The sequence below is a fragment of the Mastomys coucha genome, chromosome X (genome assembly GCF_008632895.1).
Source record: "Mastomys coucha isolate ucsf_1 chromosome X, UCSF_Mcou_1, whole genome shotgun sequence".
NCBI lineage: Eukaryota > Metazoa > Chordata > Mammalia > Rodentia > Muridae > Mastomys > Mastomys coucha.
The window spans coordinates 49,948,078-49,954,581 of NC_045030.1; positions in this window are offsets into that span (position 1 = coordinate 49,948,078).

Consider the following 6,504-nt stretch of genomic DNA (forward strand, 5'->3'; position numbering starts at 1 on the left):
ACTTCTTGTCGTGTAAAAGACACTATCTTATAGTTGATGTCCTGATCCTTTGGCTTTTACAATTTCTCCCCACCCTTACATTATATTCTCTGAGCCTTAAGTATAGGGTGTTGTATAGGTACAGGGGGTTATATTGAAAATATAACAATTGATGATGTTCATCCTATGGTTGGTCTGTTTCTATAGTTTGAACAGTTCTAGATTTTGAACAGTTCTAGTTCTAGTTTTATCCATCTGCTGCCATAGATGTTTCTTTGATAAGGGTGAGAGTTACATTGATAAATATGTATAAGATAAGATATTTAGAATACAGTTAAGAATTACTCTGGGATGGGTACTTGGCAGACTATATTCTCATCTAAGGTCCTTGGTATCATCAGCCACAGGTAGTTGCTTAGATTTACAGTATCAGTCATGAATTCCCTTCTGCTGAGCAGGACTTAACTCTAATTAGTAGTATTTAGTTATAAATACTATTGTTGTACTCATGAGGATATTTTTCTTGAGATGTCATTTTTGGTTGTTTATAGACTTTGTTAATAGGGTTGTTATTTTTCTGTATTAACAATTTGCACAGCATATTTAGATAATACAAGAGCTAGACTTCATTGGCTTCCAGGTTTTCATTACCTTGATTCTTCCAAATACTGCATTCCAACTGTGCAGAATCCTCAGCAATAGGATTTTAACTTGAAGGTTATGAAAGCAACCAAGAACAGTTGGAATAACCTATACTGCTTTTGGATTCTCTTAGACTCCTGTTACCAACAATTCAAGGAGAGTTTCCCAATCCCTAGATCTACACAATTCAAATAAGAACATATTAAAGGAATAAGTGGAATAATTTAATTAAATATTTAATATTTTTTAAACTAGTGTATAGTTTCTTATGGAACTATTATCATCATACATGGTATAATTTTGTTTAAATATTTACATATGTATTCAAATGTACTTATGTATATTACATGTTTTCAAGTAAACATAAAATAATATTTTCCTGTGGGTTTTCAGCTATCTTCTGTTCTTTATCCTTTCTCTCTCATACTTTCTTACTTAGTATGTGTAACATATGATGTTTAGGACTGTGGAGGATTTAGGTTATCATTGAGATTACTTCCATACCTATAATATCAAATATTAACAAGAAGATGCCCTGCTAGGTTTTGAACATACTTGTATTGGTTTTCCTAGTTAACTCTTTATGAAATGTTATATGGCATCTCTTAAGACAGGAGGGCTACATAGATGTCTAAGTGTCTATTTTCTGAAATACTGATAACATTGGCAAGTAAAATCCAATCTCATTTTACCTTAATGTCGTTAATTAGCTAAATGACTATATTTAAAAAGTGAGAATATTGTTGAAAACTATGTAATTATTTTGTGTTGACACAACAAAATAATCTTGTCATTAAAACTAGAATAATTAAAACTAGAATAAATCATTTTGAGAACTCCTAAAAAAATGTCTTTCTACTTATAAGCAGCTTATGTTCAAACTTCTCATTAGATGTTACTAAGTAGCAATAACTTATTATGGTCTGCAATAGTACTGATACAGATTTACAAAGGAATGCTTCCTATTTGTTTCAAGCATTTTGCTCTTTAGTATTTTCTCACTTAAACTATTACCAAATACCTACATTTTTACCCCTGAATAATGTCTTCAAACAAATATAATTATATGGATTAATTTAATGTACACAAAATTATAAAAGAATACATTAAAATAATATATAGAATATCTTAACCTATAAAACTCACAGATGAATAATGATCCAAGAAAATATAAGAAAAATTACTTTGGATATGACTCCCAAATCGTAGAAACAGAAGTAAATTAAACAACAATGACATGACATCAAACTGGAGAGAGTATACAGCAAAAGAAACTTTTACCCAAATAAGAGATAATTATTACAATAGAATAAAATATTTTTAGTCCTCGTTTTTTTACAAAGAATCAATACTCATTAGATATACAGAATTCTAAAAATTTTATACCAACAAAAGAACAAATATTCATAAAATGGCTCAGGTTCCTTAAATTATATTTAAGTTTGTTTTAAAAAATTAAAATTAAAATTTAGTTATATCTTCATATACGTTAAATTAAAAAGAATGTATTTTCATTTTTAAAATAATGAAGAAATGGAATAGATGGATTTGGGGGGATTCTCAAGGAAAATCTAGAATCCTGGGACAATAGAAACTCTTAGAAGTATATGAAGTTGACCCTAGTTAAGACTCCTAGCAATAGGGGATATGAAGCCTGAGAAGGCCATCTCCTGTAACTAGAAAAGACTTTCAGTGGTGGGATGGGAAACCAAACCTAGACAAAAAAATTCGAAACCATAACTTTGTCTACATATAACATGATCAGGGATAAAATAAGAAAAGAAATTGAGGAAATGTGCAACCAGTGGCTGGCCCAAACTGAAACCTATGCCATGAGAGAGAGAGCCCACACTTGACATTATTAATGACACTATGCTATAGTTGTAGACAAGAATCTAGCATAACTGTTATCTGAAAGGCTTTAGCCAACAACTGATAGAAACAGATACAGACTCCAAATCAAATATTAGATGAGCTTAGAGAATCTTCTGCAGATGAGGGATAGAAGGTTGAAGGAGCCAGAAAGTTCAAGGACAGCACAAGAAATCCTACAGACTTAACTAATCTGGGCCATAGGGGTATACTAAAACTGAACTACCAACAAGAAAGCATTCAGAGGACAGACCTAGGCTGCTCAGACATGCAGCCTGGTCTTCATGTGGAACCCCTAACAGCAGGAACAAGCATTGTCTCTGACTCTGTTGCCTGCCTTAGGATCCCTTTCTCATAAATTGGATGCCTAGTCTAGCCTCAATAAAGGAAGATGCATCCAGTCCTACTTCAAATTGATATGCCAAGACTGGTTGATATCCATAGGAGGCTTTACTTTTTCTGAGGATAAAGGCAGGAGGAATGGGTGGAGGAGGGATTGGGAGGAGAAAGGAGAGAGAGGAGGTTGTGATTAGAATGGAAAGTTAATTAATTAATGAAGAATATTTTAAGCAACACAAAAGGAAATGGAAATACGTTGTTGATTACAAAAGTTAGTAACATAGTAAGGAAAATAGAATGAAGGTTTTATAAAACTCTGAAATAGTTGTATATTTTAATTCATGAACAGCATGAATAGATCAAATAAGAGTATTCATATTGCTAAACTTATAATATTTCTAGGAGTACACTATGAGATATTGATAAAGCCCTTTTCTGAATGCTGGTTCATTCTTACCACTCAACAAATGATTACAGTAGCTATTGTAGTACCAGCAAAAACATAAGAAAATTTAAATATATTTTACAAGTCAGACATGTTTTGTCCCTAGAAATATATTACTGTAGGAAGAGAAAATTCATTTTGTGGAGGTGAAATTTGAATTAAAAGGATTGCAACTCAACAGTAAATATAAATTGTTTGGAGACTTTGAGGTTAATTTCATCTAAACTAACTAAATGACAGAGTGGATATTCAAACTGACAAAAACAGGAATAAAAAGGGGGCCATACATTTTTGTCTAGGAACAAACAAAAATGACATCTAGAGAATCGTAGGCACATGCTTTAAAAACCTGTTCTCCACCAAATGGGAACACCTAAAAGAAATGAATAATTTTACTGATAGATACTATTTAATAAATTTAAATCAGACAAACAAATGTAAATAGACCTATAAGCTCTAGTGAAGTATAAGCACCCATTAACATTCATACAACCACCAACAACAAAAAAGCCCAGGGCAAGATGATTTTAGTGCAGAATTAATTTTACCAGACTTTCAAAGAAGAGTTGTTTTTTTTTTTTAATTAAACATATCAATACTATGACTGAGATAGAGTAGAAAATAATGTGTGGGTTGTTCAAGACAAGGAATGGAAGAAAAGGATGTATTCTGAGTAGTATAAAGTTTCTGTAAAAATGGGTCATGGTGACTATAAAAGTGACCAAAAGCAAACTATAATAAAAGGTATGATATACTAGATCAAATGGAACTTGGGAGTCTGTAATTATATTGTTTGCATGGAATAGTAGAATATTTTATTAATAGCTGTTCCCTTTGCTAAATTTGTTACTCTAAATTACTTTGAGGAATTTGATGAAATGCAGTGGATCCACATCCTAACATACTCTATTGCCAGACACTTTTATTTGGTAGCATACTGCTATGGTCAAATATAAGAGTTGCTAATATATATTTTTTTAAAAAAAGTCTTTCTCCTTTTCTTTCAGCTTCTATGTTTTGTTATTTAGCATTCACTTGCTTCCTTCTGAAAACTAACTTTACCTTCATTGTTTTGAATTAAAGGTGATTCATTCTCACCATATCAAACAGACCTAGAAGGTCTTTGGATGTGATTCCTTGCCAAAGCAGCCACGTGAGCGATTAAAACTTCTCTAAAATATACCTACTATACACAAAATTATACATTGTACATATATACATACAAACACACTCATATGTATATAGTTTATCCACATTCATTGTTGTTTTATTATTATTGATATTTATTATATGTTATAACTTGTTGTTCCCTTGTTTGGGCTTAAAGATCCTACTGCCTCACAAAGAACTTCTAGGTCTATGTGGTCCAACTGAAATAGCATAATCACTCTGTCTGGAATACAGACATAACTTATGTGCACATTCTTAATCCCAAACAGTGTAGTTAAAATTAGTATGTAGAAGCGAACAGATATTCCTGTCGTCCCTATCTCTCCAACAGAGCTCTTGCCTGGTCACAGGAAGCAGCCTCGCCAGGTTCCATATTACTAATTCTGTGAGTCACAGCTAAGGGCATCCCCATTGATTCTTGTTCAATTTCCATGAGTGAGTAGGCATTCAGGTATGCATGTTGTTGAAGTCCAGCTTTAATCCATAGTTGTTTGAGAAAGATATATTGCATTGTTTCAATGGTCTTGTATCTGTTAAGGCTTGCTTTTTGACCAATTATATGGTCAATTATGAAGAAGAATACATGGGGTGCTTGTGTTTGGGTGAAATATTCTACAGGTCTTTGTTAGGTCCATTTCGTTCATAATGTCTGTTAGTTTTATTACATCTCTTTAGGTTTTTTCTGGATGACATGTTGGTTGGTGAGAGCTGGGTATTGAAGTCTCCCCCTACTAAAACACGGGGTTCAATGTGCAATTTATGCTTTAGCAATGTTCCTTTTACAAATGTGGGTGGCCTTGGATTTGGGGCATAGATGTTTAGAATGGAGATATCATCTTGGTAATTGCTCCTCTGATGACTTTGAAATGACTTTCCCTGAAAGTCTATTTTATTAGATACTACAATGGCTACTCCAGCTTGCTTCTTGGGTCCATTTGCTTGGAAAACTTTCTTTCAGCCCTTTGCTCTTATGTAATGTTGATTTTTATTGATTAGGTGTTTTTCTTGTACACAGCAGAATGATAGATCCTGTTTTCACATCTATTCCATTAGCCTGTGTCTTTTTATTAGGGAATTCATTCCACTGATATTGAGAAATTTCAATGACAAGTGATTGCTATTTCTTGTAATTTTGATATTGGTGTTGTTAGCGTGGTGTTTGTGTGTGTGTGTGTACCTGTTTTTCCTGGTATGGAATTACTTATTTCCTGTGCTTTAATGAATATAGTTATCCTTCATATATTTGAGTTTTCCTTCTAGTATTTTCTGTAGACTTGGATTTGTGGATACATATTCCTTGAATTTGAATATGTCTTAAAATATCTAGTTTTCTCCATCTATAATTATTGAGAATTTGTCTGGATAAATTAGTCTAGTTGGCACCTCTTATTTTTAGAGGTTGCAGGTTGAGCTTCATGTGGTCTGTGAATTGTATCTTGATTATTCTGAGCTTTTGGCTAATATCCACTTGCCAATGAATGCATACTATCTGTGTTCTTTTGTGATTGGGTTACCTCACTCAGGATGATATTTTCTAGCTCTATCCATTTGCCTGTGAATTTCATGAAGTCATTGTTTTTATTAGCTGAGTAGTACTCCATTGCATAAATGTGCCACATTTTCTGTATCCATTCCTCTGTTGAAGGATATCTGGGTCCTTCTGATTGTAATTCTAATAGCTCTGCCTTTGTATATTACCTGTTGTTTTTTCCCCTTGCTGCTGTTAATATTCTTTTTTATTGTGTAGATTTTATATTTTCATTATTATGTGTTGGGAGGGTATTCTTTTCTAGTCCAGCCTAATTGGTATTCTATAAACTTATATGTTTACAGGTATGTCTTTCTTTAGAGAAAGTTATACTTTTTAAAAAATATTTTCTGGGCCTTGGAACTGTGGCTCTTCACCTTCTATTCTCATTGTTCTTAAGTTAGGTCTTTCTATGGTATCCCATATTTTCTGGATGTTTTGTGTCAGGAAATTTTTAGATTTAGCATTGTATTTTTTTTTTTGACTGACATCACAATTTCTTCTATTGTACCTTCTAAGCCTTAGATTT